This window comes from Cavia porcellus, unplaced genomic scaffold (assembly GCF_034190915.1).
Source record: "Cavia porcellus strain 051 isolate PalLab524CR breed Dunkin Hartley unplaced genomic scaffold, mCavPor4.1 scaffold_13, whole genome shotgun sequence".
Classification (NCBI taxonomy): Eukaryota; Metazoa; Chordata; class Mammalia; order Rodentia; family Caviidae; genus Cavia; species Cavia porcellus.
In genome coordinates, this window is record NW_026947496.1 from 21,459,483 (window position 1) to 21,475,575 (window position 16,093).

General features: G+C 37.1%; 1 long non-coding RNA gene across 7 annotated transcripts in view; it reads right to left on the minus strand.

Moving 5' to 3' along the window:
• The window catches only part of LOC101787449 (uncharacterized), a 51,334-nt gene that overhangs the window by 23,197 nt on the left and 12,044 nt on the right, over positions 1-16,093 (minus strand). For 4 of the 7 annotated variants that reach the window (XR_010051162.1, XR_001201038.3, XR_216291.4 and 1 more), the window contains 4 exons: positions 11,864-11,980; positions 11,663-11,763; positions 11,356-11,483; positions 9,025-10,718 (listed from right to left, as the gene is read on the minus strand). This is a non-coding gene — a long non-coding RNA (uncharacterized LOC101787449). Of the gene's footprint in view, positions 1-4,998; positions 8,940-9,024; positions 10,719-11,355; positions 11,484-11,662; positions 11,764-11,863; positions 11,981-16,093 lie in introns of those variants that run through there. The other 3 variants (XR_010051164.1, XR_010051163.1, XR_002790970.2) reach the window with 3 other exon arrangements.

The following is a 16,093-nucleotide window of genomic DNA, read 5'->3' on the forward strand; positions in this document are numbered from 1 at the left end:
TGTTTGCAAACAACATGAATTTTAAACCAATAATGATCAGAAGAGATAAAGAAGGTCATTACATACTGGTTAGGCGAAAACTCCAAGAGGAAGAGATAACAATCTTAAATATATATGCACCAAATTCCAGAGCACCCACTTATGTAAAGCAAGTATTAACAGAAATGAAAAACCAAATTAACAGTAACACAATTATAACAGGAGACCTTAACACACCATTGACATCAACGGATAAATCAACCAGACAGAAAATCAGCAAAGAAATAACAGAGCTGAATCACACTTGTGAATAAATGGACTTGATAGATGTATACAGAATGTTCCATCCAACAACATCAGAATACACATTCTTCTCAGCAGTACATGGGACATTCTCTAAAATAGATCATATATTAGCCCACAGAACATATTTAAATAAATGCAAAAGAGTTGAAATCATCCCATGCATGTTATCGGATCATAGCACCATGAAATTAGAAATTAATGATAAAAGATACTGCAAAAATCCCACAAACACATGGAACTGAATAACACACTCTTGAGTAATAAGTGGGTCACAGGAGAAATTAAAGAAGAAATTAAACAATGCCTACAAGCAAATGAAAATATAAATACAACTTACGGGAATCTGTGGGATGCAATGAAAGCTGTCCTCAGAGCAAAATTTATGGCACTGAGTTCCCACATCAGGAAAACAGAACGAATACAAATAAGTAACCTTATGCTACACCCCAAACATCTAGAAAAAGAAGAGTAAGTCAAGCCCAAAGCCAAAAGAAGGGAGGAAATTATAAAAATCAGAGCAAATTAATGCAATAGAGAGTAAGAAAACAATCCAAAGAATCAATGAATCAAAGAGTTAGTTCTTTGAAAGAATAAATAAAATTGATAAACCCCTAGCCAACCTTATTTTTAAAAAGGGGAAGAAAAAGCTCAAATTCACGCAATGAAGAATGAAAAAGGCAAAATCACTACAAACTGTAGAAATACAGAAGATCATCAACACCTATTTTGAAAACCTCTACTCTCATGGGTTTGATAACACAGAAGAAATAGATTCCTAGAAACATATGAAGTACCAAAGCTGGGTCAAAAGGATGTAAAACTGCTGAATAACCCTATTTCTGTTAATGAAATTGATAATGTAATTAAGTCCCTACCTACAAAGAAGACCCCAGGCCCAGACAGATTCGCTGCAGAAATCTACAAGAAATACAAAGAAGACTTAATGCCGACACTCCTCAAACTATTCAATGAAATTGAAAGGGAAGCAATTCTTCCTAAGTCATTCCTGGAAGCAAATATTACTCTAGTACCAAAACCTGAGAAAGATCCAACCAAAAAAGCGAACTACAGGCCAATCTCCCTCATGAACACAGATGCAAAAATCCTCAATAAAATATTGTCAAATAGGATGCAGCAAATCATCAAGAAGATTATACACCATGACCAAGTGGGATTCATCCCAGGCATGCAGGGATGGTTCAACATATATAAATCAATAAATGTAATCCACCATATCAATAAAGCCAAAAGTAAGAATCACATGATCATTTCTATGGATGCAGAAAAAGCTTTTGATAAGGTCCAACATTCATTTATAAGAACCTTACAGAAAATTGGAATAGATGGTTTTTACCTCAATATAATAAAGGCCATATATGACAAACCAACAGCCAGTATCATACTAATGGCCAAAAACTGAAGGTCTTTACCTTAAAATCGGGCACAAGACGATGTTCCTTAACACCACTCCTATTTATTATAGTACTGGAAATATTAGCCAGGGCAATTAGACAAGAGAGAAAAATAAAAGGGGTAAAAGATATAATAAATAAATTCAGCAATGTAGCTGGATATACAAAATCAATACTCAAAAATCAATAGCATTTCTATATACTGAAAACAAAATCACAGAGAGAGAAATAAGAGAAGCCACACCCTTAACACTAGCAACCAAAAAAATGAAATATTTAGGAATTATTCTCATGAAAGAAGTGAAACACCTATATAGGGAAAATTATAATACACTGAAAAAAGAAATTGAAGACGATCTCAGAAAATGGAAAGACACCCCTTGCTCATGGATAGGAAGAATAAATATTGTGAAAATGGCCATTCTCCCAAAACTGCTATACAGATTCATTGCAATACCTATAAAAATACCATCAACATACCTCATGGAAAGAGAAATCACTCCTCAAATACATCTGGAACTAGAAGAGACCTAGAACACCAAAGACAGTTCTAAGGCAGCAAAGGCAAGGCAGGAGGCATCACAATCCCTGACTTGAAGCTATACTACAAAGCAACTGTAGTAAAATCAACATGGTACTGGAATCAAAATGGAGCTGAAGATCAGTGGAATAGATTAGAAGATACAACCACAACTACAAACATGCTCAACCACCTTATCTTTGATCAAGGGGCCAACCATGTTCACTGGAAGAACAATAGTCTCTTTAATAAATGGTGTTGGAAATACTGGCTCTCCGTATGCTGAAAACTAAAACTAGACCCATGCCTATCACCATGTACTAAATTAAAATCTTAATGGATCAAAGATCTGAATATTAAAACAGAAACACTAAATCTACTGTAAGACAAATTGGGTAAAAACATTTAAGACACACGGGTAGGCAGAGAATTCATGAACAGGAATCAAACTGCGTGGGAAATACTTCCAAGAATCAATAACTGGGATCATCTCTTATTAAAAAGTTTCGGCATGTCAAAAGAAATCTCTGACATAGTGAAAAGAAAACCCACAAACTGGGAAAAAATCTTACCGAACTCTCCCTCAGACAAAGGACTTCCGTCTAAAACATATAAAGAATTTTAAAAAATCAGACAAATTCAAATATCCCATCCAAAAATGGGCATCTGAAATGAATAAATACAAATGGCAAATAAATACATGAAAAAATGTTTATCATCATTACTCACTAGAGAAATGCAAATTAAAACCACACTGACATTCCATCTCACTCCTGAAAGAATGGCCAGGATCAAGAAAACTACCAACAACAGATGCTGAAGAGGCTGTGGGGAAAAAGGAAATCTCCTGCACTGTTGGTAGGAGTATTGATTAGTGCAACCATTGTGGAGGTCAGTGTGGAGATTTCTCAAAAAACTGGGATTGGAAGTCCCATTTGTTCCAGCTATTCCACCTCTAGGCATATTCCTAGAAGAACTGAAAACATCATACCACAGTGATATATGTGCACCCATGTTTATAGCAGCACAATTTGTAATAGCCAGATCTTGGAAACAACCTAAGTGTCCATCAACTGAGGAATGGATTAAAAAGTTGTGGTACTTTTATACAATGGAGTACTACTCAGCTATAAAGACTGATCACATTGAGATATTTATAAATAAATGGGCACAGCTTGAGATGATACTCATAAGTGAAATAAATCAAACTTTACATGTATAAATACTGAATAGTTTCCCTAGTGTATGAAATGGTAAGAATATGTAAAAGTATGTGGTAAACATGATTCCCCATTATATTTCTTTGAAGCCCTATAATGTTTTCATTCATTAATTGGAATGGTTTTATTCTGAGTTGTTTGATTTTATTGTCTGTGATGGTATGAACAGTTATTTTGAAGAAAACAAGACCATATAATAGCTAGTGCTGATTTAATATCATCTTGTTTTGAATCCCATGAAGCTTTTGTTCTTCTGTCTCCATTGGTTTATCGTGTTGAATCTTATTGGATTTTATTATATGTGATAGTATTAACAAAACAAGGAGATAATATAGAAACCATTGTTCGTTTTCTGTTGGTTCTAAATACCCTGTAAATCTTTCATTCTCTTAAATGGTTTTACACTGTCATGTTGTGTTTGATGCTATAATATATGAAGTTATACTCAAATATTTCAAGGAAAGAGACACTATGGTAGCCACTGTTATGTCGGGTTATCTTGAGGTGAAACACTATGTTGTTTAAATTGTTCTGTTCTGACCTCTGTTATTATGTTGTTATGTCCCCTTTTATCTTAATCTCCTTTCAATTTTTTAATAAAAAAAGATCAAGAACAAGACAAGAGTCCCCATTTTTTGCCATATTTTCTAAGTATACTACCAGAAGTCTTGTGGAGAGCAACTAGGGAGGAAAAAGGAATAAAAGACCACCAAAGAAATAAAATTTTCCTTTTCACAGAAAACATAATCTTACATGTAGAAAACCCTAAAGATTTTTTTTGTATTTTTTTAAAATTTTATTTAAGGAGAAAAAAGAAAAAAACAGAAAAAAGATACAAGTTATACAGAATTTCAGAAAAAATAAACAGTAGGAAATCACTAGTTAATTGCATATTGTCATCTTTAGAAATTGTTGGTGAAGTTACAAAATTAAAGCATATAGAAGGGACTTTCAAACAGTGAGACTACAAACAGTTTTGTTCAATGATCCAACAAAACTCAGTAATATGGTTATCTATTTTATACACTTAAATATATATGCAGTTATATCTTTTAGAGAACTTTCTTTTCCTTTCTTTTGTACAATGACAATTACACATTTTGGGTTTTATTACTCCCACAATTCTTACTACTTTTTTTTTTGAAGAAAGTAAAACCAAATGTGACATACCAGGACAGAGTCAGTCAAATCAAAAGGATGGACATAATGCATAATGTAAAAACAAAATACAAGGTGATCAACAGTGGTTACCATAATGCCTCTTGTTATCTTAAAAAGAATTGCCTATATCATCAGTTATAATAAAATTGAACAAAACAGTAAAGAATAAGACCAATAAAAACAAAACATTGGAGACATTAGAGGACTAGTCAACAAGATAATAGTCAACCAGAATGGGCGTCACAATGAATCTTATTGTCTTCATAGTTGTTGCCTATATTTTCAAACTTGGTACTATCAAGCATAACAGAATAGAGGAAAATCAGTCAAAACAAAATGGTGAGAGCAATACAGAGTTTCAAATCAAGTTAATAGGAAATCAAAGTGGGTTACTATAATATATCCTTCTATTTTTTATTTTTCCCTTAATTAAAAGGATAAAAATGAAAAAGTAGATAATAAAAAGGAGATTGAGATAAAAAAAGAGGGCATAACAACAAAACAGTGCAGGTCAAAACATAGCCATTTAAGCAAAATAGTGTTTCACCACAAGATAATCTTGACATAATAGTAGTTACCATAGTGTCTCTTCCCTTAAAATCTTTGGGTATAACTTCGTATATTGTTGCATCAAACATATCAAAACAATGTAAAACCATTCAAGAGAATGACAGTATTACAGAGTATTTAGAATCAACTAACAGAAAATGAACAATGGTTTCTGTATAATCTCCTTGTCTATAAAAGTTTTTGTTTATATTACAACATATAATAAAATCCAATAAGATACAACTTTTTAAGACCGATGGAGACAGAAGAACAAAAGCTTCATGGGACTTCAAAACAAGATGATATTAAATCAGCACTAGCTATTATGATGTCTTGTTTTCTCCAAAATGGCTGTTCCTACTATCCAACCTTCTCTGCCTCATTTCTGTTGAGCTCTTTTTCTGTCATTAGTTGTCAGTTTGTCCTCTTCATTTTGCTTTCTGCTCCATTCATTGTGGCCTCTCTGCCACTGTTTCTAGAATCTTGGTATTTTTCATTTTTAGAATATCCTGCAGTAGTAATCTCTGTAGAGTTGAACTGGTGGTTGCAAATTCCCCTAGTTCCTCTTTATGCTGGAAGCACCTTGTTTTTCCATCAATTTCTAGGGACAGTTGTGCAGGATATATCAATCTTGGCTGGAGGTTACTATCTTTCAAAGCTTGAATTATTTCTCCCCACGCTCTTCATGATTTGATGGTTTGGGCCGAGAAGTCTGCTGTAATTCTGATGGGTGTTCCTTTGTAAGTGATCTGTTTCTTCTCTTTGAAGGCTTTTAATATTCTGTTCTTATATTGGATTTCTGGAATTTTGATTATTATATGCCTGGGTGTAGCTCTGTTTGGGTTGTAGGTGGCTGGGGTCCTGTATGCCTCATACATCTGAGTATCTTTACCTTTTGCTAAATTAGGAAAATTCTCCTGGATTATTTCTGTGAATAGCTTTTGTAGTTCATTTGTTTGTGTCCCTACTTCTTCTTTTATGTTCTTAATTCTTAAGTTATAAATCCTCTTATCATCTTCTAGTCTTTGTATTATTGGTGTTTGTTTTCTTGTTATTTTTAAGAAGTTTTTCATTTCATGCTCCCACATTAAAAATCTGACCTCCAGTTCTGATAATCTATCCTTAGTTTCTTTCAAGCTGTTATGCCAGCTTTCAACAGAGTTTTTAGTTTCCTGGTAATCTCTTTGAACCTGCTTCACGTATTCTATGTTTTCTCTACTTTCTCCATCAAACAATTCTCCCCTTTTTTTCTGTTCTTCCATTCCACCATCTGTTTTTTCTTGGGTGGTGTTTAGCATTTCTCTAACTATTCTACTTATTTCTTGCTTTATTTCATTAAATACTTCATTTTTGAACTCGTCTATGAGGCTCCGGAGATACCACTTTATGTCTATAGGTGCCGTGTTTGATATTGCATGTTTTCTGTCTTCATTCTCCTTTGCATTTACCTTTCCTGCATCAGTGTTCTCAGGATTGGGGACTGAGGACCCTTTCTTGTTGTTCCCTTTTCCCATATTTTTGTTCCTTCCATGCAAGCGTATGTAGGAGGCCCAGTTTTTTTTCTCTCTCTCTCTCTTTGTCTGTTACAGTTTGTTTGAATCTGCTGGCTAGATGTTCCCACCCACTGCAGTGTACTAGGGAGACACAGACCTGAGCAGCCAGCCTCTGCTGGGCCCACCCCTCCAGGTCAACCTACTGCTAGGGTTCACGGTCAGGTGCAGGGACCTGATTTGGGCTAGCCTACTGGATCTTAGCCCGTGGCATCACCAGGCCAAGCACTCCCCACCACGTGAGAGGGGAATATGTGACTAAAGTCACTGCAGAGCCCTGTTCCAGGTAGCCTGCTCATTCCCAGAATGTCCTCTGTTGGAGCCTCCTAGTCTATGAAAGGGTCCCCATTTCTCTCACTCACCGCAGGTCGATGCAGAGCTCCCTGCCAGTCCCGCTCTCAATGCCGTTTGAAAACCCTAAAGATTTTACACAAATTCACACCAAACACACGCACATACACTTTTTAGAACTAATAATGAATTCATAAAAGTTGCAGGATACAAATTTTAAAAGTTATATACCCTTTCAATGCACAATCTCAAAAGAAAATTAAAAAACCAATTCCATTTACAACACCAAAAAGAATGATACTCAGGAATAGACTTTGAATTCATATGGAATTTCAAGATACTCAGAATAACCTAAATAATCCTACAACACATGAACTGTGAAGCTTCACACTTCCTGATTCCAAACTTACTACATTCTACAGTAATCAAAATAAGATACTACTGGCATAGAAACAGATAGAAACAGATATGGTACAGACAAAGGGTGTAGAATAGCCTAGAGCTATACCCTTGCAGCAAATGGCTTTGTATAGGACTGCCAGATCATTTATTGAGATGAGGAATTTTTCAACAAATGGCACTGAGAAAACAAGATACTCACAAGCAAATATAAAGGCAAATCACTGCATTACAACCCTGTACATAAATTAGGTCAAAATGCACCAAAGACTTTAAAACTATAAAACCCTTAGAAGGAAAGGAGATTGTCTTTTCACACACAGTGGAAGGGCCATCATAAGTAAATGCACTAAACAAACAAAAATTACAAGGGCTAGTAAGCATGTGAAAAAATGAAACATTTGTTGCACTGTCTATGGGAATATAAAATGTTGCAGCCTATATGGAAAATGGTATGACAATTCCTCATAAGAATTAAACACAGAGTTACCATATATTTCAACTAATGTACAAAAAGAAGAAATCAGAGTCAGACAAATATACACACACCTGGGTTCATAGCAGCATTATTTGCACTAATCAAAAGAATCAATCCAAGTGTCAATCAATGAATAAATGGATTTTTAAAATGTGGTATATTGATGTAATAGTCTACTCCACATAGACAAAACTGGACGACATTATGGTAAGTGAAAAACAAAGCAATTATACAAGGGCAAATGCTGTATTATTTCACTTATTTGAGAGACCTATATAGTCAAATTCACAGGAACAGAAAGCAGAATGGTGATTTCCAGGACTGAAGTGGGACACAAGAGCTAGGGGTTTAGTGCTTCGCAGACAGCAGTTCAGCTGACGATGAGAATGTTCTGGAAACAGGTAGTGGAGGAGACCACACAACAACATGAATGTATTGACTGTATTTAAACCTACTAAACCGGTCAATTTTATGTCATGTGCATTTTAGCACAATAAAATATCTTATGTGGAGGAAAATTTAGGCTTTTTAAAAGTCATTCAACCTTCTTTACAAGTTGAAACTGAATAGTTAGAGAGGAATAACACGGAATTAATTTTTGTTGTTGTTATTTCCTTTTTGGTACCAGGAATTGAACTCATGATCTCACACCTAGCAGGCAGACACTGTGCCCCTGAGCTGTCTCCCTGGCCTCAACCTTCATTATGAACTGTTTTGAATCTGTTTCCTTTTAGGAAAGATAAAGCATTCATTTTAAGCTTCATTGCAGTATTTTAAAATGTATTCTCAAAATTACTTCTTTCCTGAGAACAACCAATTTAGAAAACAATTTCCTTTATCAGTTTCAAGTGCTGAGTAAAAAGTAGAAGAAGAGATCAAGCTACACAAGAGTTGAAATTACTCTGTTATTAGCAGTAAAGGAGGCATCGTGTAGCTTCAGCATGTGTGTAAGACCAATCGCCCGTCATAAGCTTGCCTGAAAATCGTGCCATCTTTTAAGTCACTGTTAGCAATTTGTTTAGTGGTGTGTTCTGTTATATTCCCAGTAGCTCCAACTGAATACATTTATAGAAGCTGGGAAAAGTAACAGACCACAGAAGAGAGAGAGAGAGAGGGAGAAAGAGAGAGAGAGAGAGAGAAAATATTAAATTCATAATGATTCAAGTCAGGAGTTTTTTTAATTTTTCATTTTTGTCTTCAGATAAACATTTTTTAATTGTCATATAATTCACATACCATAAAACATACCTTAATTATACAACTCATTTTATACAACTCGATTTTATTATATCCAGTTCTGGAACATTTTCATCCTACTCTGGAGTTAAATCATACAAAGCTGTGTGCTAGAGACAGCCATGGGACAGACAGGACAACTCTAGAACACTACTATTCAGAATCTGTCCTTGTCATTGTCTGCCTGGCCAATTGCTATTTTATTCTTGTGTCCTGACTCAGAAAAGCAAGAGGATTCCTGAGCTTTCTCAATCACTTTGGACACCAGCACCTCCACCTTAACAAAGCTCTTATGGACAGTGCTGCTCTCTAGAGGTGCTGGAGGTATTTGAATGTGTTAGACTTAAAATCTAAAATGAAATCTGCCTTCTGTTTCCTAAGAAAGCCAGGAACTGAGAGTGATTGAATTGTACTAATTTCCCATGTTAAAATACGCAGAGCAAATGCTACAATGGATTGGCTATGATCACCCCGGTTCTAGAACACAGACTGGTCTTTAATGCTCCAAAAACTAAGAAAAGATGGGGTTCACCCTTGGGCTGGATTTTGTGTAGACAGTTGAAAAACCATCTACATAATGTGCTGTTACATAAATGAATAAGCTTCCTCTCGCTGATAAATGCCAGTTTTCCAGTGGACCATGGAAAATTGTCTATTTTTGGCCACTCTGCGGGAGGCCATGGAACCCTTATTTGTGTTTTGAAGAGCCCTAGAAAATGCAAATCTGTGTCAGCATTTGCTCTGGTTTGCAAGCAGCCTCTGCCTTGGATGGAGTGGGTCAGAGAGGGGCAAAAATCTCTCATTGGGAATTTGGAATCAGATCAGAATAAATGGAAGGCTTATGATGTTACTCTTCTTAGGAAGTTCTATTCAGTTCTATTGGTTGGAAGAGACCAAAGGAAAGATACAAAACAGTTTAGCAAGACAGTCACTCCCAACATCAATTGTTTCAAATTATGAGAGGCTTATAATTATAGTCACTGTTCACTGCAGTCTTTGTTGGGAAGCACCTACGACTTGATGCCAAATACCTGACTAGAGAAAACATCGGACATTGGACTTTTCCTTTGAATTCCACAAGTCAGAATAAAGAAATTTGCACTTACTGGATTTTAAAAGATAGGTTTTTGTAACACTAAAAAAGCTTTATCATTCATAATAGAATAATCATCTAAGTAAATATACAAAATACAAACAAAAGTATCAGGAGTGTACGTGTGGTCTTAGAAGGCCCATCAAGTTCAAACACATCTGAATGTCACCATGCAGCTCCTCAGACTCCCTGGGGCTGCTCGTGTGAAAATGTGAGGCAGACTGGTCCTATGTTGTGGAATTCCTTGTGAGTTTTTATGAGATGTGGTAAAATCTTACAGGACTTTTTTGAAGATCAGGATTTGTTGCATAAAAATGAGTTTTTCACTGCTACATCGGTGAGAAGAAATGAATCACTTTTCAAAGGGTCGGATTCTTCTTTGTCATATCAGAAACAGGAAATATGAACTATATTCCATTTTGTGATGTAGACTTCTCTATGATCCAACTTACCACTGTCTTTCCCCAGGCATTTTGGAAAAGTTCTGTTGATTTTATTTTATCCACTTTTATTTCCTCTCGAACCTGAAAATTAAAAATCCAAACTGTGCCAATAGCCTACACCACCAGTTAAAGACTCCACACTTTGCTTCCTGTGATAGATCACAGTCAAGATGCATGCATACTTAAAAATAGTACATAAAATTACCTTGAAGATATGCATAAAAGGTAATATGAAACATAAATAAATTTCTGTTTAAACTTAGTACTGATCCTCAAAATATCTCTTTGTATGTATCCCTCAGTATCACCCCCCAAAAAAATCCCAAAAATTCAAAAGAAATTTGAAATACTTCTGGTCCCAAGTATTTCAGGTAAGGTATGCTCAATCTGGATTTGGAGTAATCTGTAAAAGTATAGGTAGGGACTACTAAAGTACCAAAAATGCATAATTTCAATCATTCACACACTTATTGTTTTCAAAACATGAAGTGAGAACAGCCTCTCTAAGGTCATTCAATTGTCAGATGATGGACTTTACAAGTTTTTTGTTCCAGCAGATCCTTGTCTCACCACATGGTGACACCTGCAGCCTAGCAGCATCACTCCCAGCACCAGGAACTGCTCCAGCTCTGTATGTCCCCTCTGGCCTGCACAGAGCCCCAAACCTCTCTAATACTCAGCTTTTCGTCACTGTAACAAAATACCTGAGACAACTTACAGGGAAGAAAGGTTTGTTTTGGCTCACAACTTCACAATTTCAGTCGCTGGTCACTTGGTACTATAGCTTTAGACCTGTTATAGCATAGAAGATCTTGGCAGATTTCATGACAAAGGAAGTCTGTTCACCTTATGAAAGTCAAGAAACAAGAGAGAGGAAGGAGGTGAAGCTTCAATGTCCCCTTCAAGGGGAAACTTCATACTAGGAGCCCCATCTCCTAAGAGTGCTGTCACCTCCCAGTGCAATCACAGGCTGGAGACCAAGCCTTTAATGCATGGGGTTTTGGGGGGACAATCAAGATCCAAACCTGTGGCTTCCTTTATGGCCTTCTTCACACACAGTGTGATCCCTGGGTGTCTTTCCCTTACTCAGCTCAGTCACTGCACGTTGAGTTTCTCCTCCTGATCTCTTAAAATAAAAGTACAGAAAGAAAATCAATGCCAAGCAAAGCCTCAGCTCTTCCAAAAAAAAAACCCGCTCCGTTTTCCAACTACCAGTCCACTATTACCAGATCCGCGGGTCCCACAGATCTTCTGAAATGGTATAACATGAACAAACTATGCTCTCTCCCTCTAGTGCATCAACCTCAGGTGCTCTTGGTGGTCTAGTCTCGCCTGAAATCCCCCTTCGGAAGAACAAGATTGCAGAAGTCAAAGACTGGCAGCAACAAAATGCCAAATATCTTTTTTCTGAATTACAGTCTAGTTGACCAATTGAAATTATATATATTATAGTGCACAATGTGAAATTTTGATACCCATATCCATTGTGAAATGGCTTAGTCAAGTTAATTAATATATCCATCACCTCACATGCTTGTATTTTTTGGTTAGGAAAATATTTAAGGTCCATTGTCTTGGAAAGTTTCAAGTGTATAACACATTATTATTAACTATATTCACTGTATTTTACAATAAGTCCCTCAAACTTACTCCTCCTGCCTAATCGAAACTTTTTACCTTTTGACCAATGTCTCTCTCGTCCTATGCTCAATCCCCCTCCCAGCTCCTAGAAATCACTATCTTTCTGCTTCTCTAACTCCCATTTTTTAGTGTCCACAAACTGAATCTTTAGTGTAGCTTTGGGTAACTTTTGGGCGTTACCTGAGTGAGGGCAGGCAGAGGCACCCCCACTACTGCCACCCAGAAGCCTGCAGAGTATAATCAAAAGTGTACATGATGATTCTTCCCTTAATTCAGGAATTTCCCCCAGTGTAATCAAGCTCTTGTGTTGGCAACTAAGAAAGTCATAGACAGCAGCAAAGTTATTTTCTGCCTTCATCCCAAGATGATGGAGCTAATCTGGATGGGAAGTGTGACGGAGAGGAGGGACCAATACTCATCACTCTGACTAGGTCTGGGCAAGGTGGCTCACAAGGGTTCATGTGATGTAGGTCAAACACCCAAATAATTCATGATTCTCCCTCTTCCACTTGATGAGAAACAACAAGGTCTTCTCAACAAAACTCTGGAGATGTCATAAAGAAGGAGCAGGTTTTAAATCATCCTGCTTGTTATTTTTTAAGAATCATTACAAATACATAATCTGGGGGCCACACTGGTTCCAAAACCTGAAAAGTGCATTAAAACCCCAATGCAATTTTTCAGGTATATGGCCTGGCCAAGAAAATTATGTGAAGCTGGAGAACCACCAGCAGCTCCTGAGATCCGCACCATGTTGGAACTTAGGACGCTGGGACACCAAGCAATCAGCCTGCCTCCCTGCTAAGCAATAGTGAACATACTGGTGCACGGTCTAGAGTCAAACATCCCACTTCCCCTGCCCTCTTCTCGTGTCCCTCCGTTAGCAAATGGGAACCAGAAATCTGAGCATCTCCTGGGAGGTTGACCATAGCAAATAAGAGGGACTTCCTTCTACCGTCTCTTTGAAGGCAAATATTTTTATTACTGTTTTGTTCTATTCTGATTAATGGTACTGCTCTATTCAATATTCTGTTTTGATAAGTTCTATAGTGTTCTATATTTCATCTCATTTTGATATATGTGATTGGAAGAACAACTATTGTAAAGATAACAAAATATACTGTGATACCTATACTGTTATCCCAGTAACCTGCTGTGAAGTTCTGTACCAATTTCATTGTGCAGTCTTAGTTGGCTTTATTCTGTCTTGTTCTGTTGTATTTTACTGCTTTCAAAATATAATTATAAAAAAATTTTTAAAAAAGAAAATTATGTGAAGCTAATTCCCTCTACTTTGATGACTGTTGAACTAAAAAAAAAAAAAACCAAAAGTGCTTTTATTAAATGTTTGCAAGTACCCTGACTAGGGAAATACCTGGCTGGAGAGACAGTTATTCTTTTCAGGATTTTCCATTTGCTTTAGGGGAGCCCATATTTCCAATTTCCCATTTGTTTTAGGGGAGCCCATAAAGTTAGGGGTTAACCTACTTTTTAGAGAACATATATTAAACATACTCTAAATTTATACAAATTATGTAAAGAATACACACATCCAATATTAAGTTCATGATCCACTGTGTTTATCTGTTGTTTAATGTTGTTTAAGGACAATTAAAGTTTTTTTCTACATAATGCATATTTTTCCAGATGTTTCCTATGTCACAGTATTCAGTTCAACAAGTAATCATTGAGCCCTGTTATGTGGCAGGTGGCTGGATATTTTGCTATTTGTTTCACTTAAAAAGGAGTCGTTCTCACTTCCGGGAGAACATGGCGGACAAATAGCAGCCACAGAGGCTCTCTGAGATTACCAGCTTAGAATCCAGGAGCAGTGCCGTGTGAGGAGTCCTAAATGAGGGGAGATGTACCCTGCCAACCCAGGAATGAACTAAGCTGAGAAAAACCAACTGGAAATGCAATCCTGATGCTATAACATGAACAGATAAAATCTCAGTGTGGAGGCTGGAGCCCGCGCTACTGGAAGCCGCGATTTGAATTTCCTGCTGCCCTTGCTGCATCCCAATCGGCACAGCAGGGAGAGAGATGCGTGAAAGCTCTGAGAGCGGGAATCAGCGAACCAAATGGCATTGAGAGCAGGACTGGCAGGGAGCCCTGCATCGACCCATGGTGAGTGAGAGAAATGGGGGCCCTTTCATAGACTAGCAGGCTCCAACAGAGGACATTCTGGGAATGGGCAGACTTTAGTCACATATTCCCCTCTCAAGCGGGATTGGTGGGGAGCACTTGGCCTGATGACGCCGGGGACTAAGATCCAGTAGGCTAACCCAAATCAGGTCCCTGCACCTGGTGGTGCACCCTAGCAGTGAAGCATTCAGTAGGTTGACCTGGAGGGGTGAGCCCAGCAGAGGCTGCCCAGGTCTGTCTCCCTAGTACACTGCATTGGGCAGGAACACCTAGCCGGCAGATTCAAATACACTGTAACAGACAAAGAGGAAAAAAAACTGGGCCTCTTACATACGCTTGTATGGAAAGAACAAAAAGTATGGGGAAAGGGAGCAACAAGAAAGGGTCCTCAGTCCCCAATCCTGAGAACACTGATCCAGGAAAGGTAAATGCAAAAGAGAATGAAGACAAAAAACATGCAATATCAGACACGGCACCTATAGATATAAAGCGGAACCTCCAGAGCCTCATAGACGACTTCAAAAATGAAGTATTTAAGGAAATAAGGCAAGAAATAAGTAGAATAGTTAGAGAAATGCTAAGCACCGCCCAAGAAAAAAAAGATGGTGGAATGGAAGAACAGAAAAAAAGGGGAGAATTGTTTGATGGAGAAAATAGAGAAAACATAAAATACATGAAGCAGGTTCAAAGAGATTACCAGAAAACTAAAAACTCTATTGAAAGCTGGCATAACAGCTTAAAAGAAACTAAGGATAGATTATCAGAACTGGAGAACATATTTGTAAGGTGGGAGCATGAAGTGAAAAACTTCTTAAAAATAACAAGAAAACAAACAGCAATAATTCAAAGGCTAGAAGATGATAAGAGGATCTATAACTTAAGAATTAAGAACATAAAAGAAGAAGTAGGGACACAAACAAATGAACTACAAAAGCTATTCACAGAATTAATCCAGGAGAATTTCCCTAATTTAGCAACAGGTAAAGATACTCAGATGTATGAGGCATACAGGACCCCAGCTACCTACAACCCTAACAGAGCTACACCCAGGCATATAATAATCAAAATTCCAGAAATCCAATATAAGAACAGAATACTAAAAGCCATCAGAGACAAGAAACAGATCACTTACAAGGGAACACCCATCAGAATTACAGCAGACTTCACGGCACAAACCATCAAACCATGAAGAGCATGGAGGGAAATTATGCAAGCTTTGAAAGATAACAACCTCCAGCCAAGATTGATATATCCTGCACAACTATCCCTAGAAATTGATGGAAAAACAAGGTGCTTCCAGGATAAAGAGGAACTAGGGGAATTTGCAACCACCAATTCAACTCTACAGAGATTACTACTGCAGGATATTCTAAAAATGAAAAATACCAAGATTCCAGAAACACTGGCAGAGAGCCCACAATGAATGGAGCAGAAAGCGAAATGAAGAAGACAAACTGACAACTAATGACAGAAAAAGAGCTCAACAGAAATGAGGCAGAGAAGGTTGGATGGTAGGATCAGCCATTTTGGAGAAAAAAAGACATCATAATAGCTAGTGCTGATTTAATAACCTCTTGTTTTGAAGTCCCATCAAGCTTTTGTTCTTCTGTCTCCATCGGTTTTAACGTATTGCATCTTATTGGATTTTATTATATGTGACAATATAAACA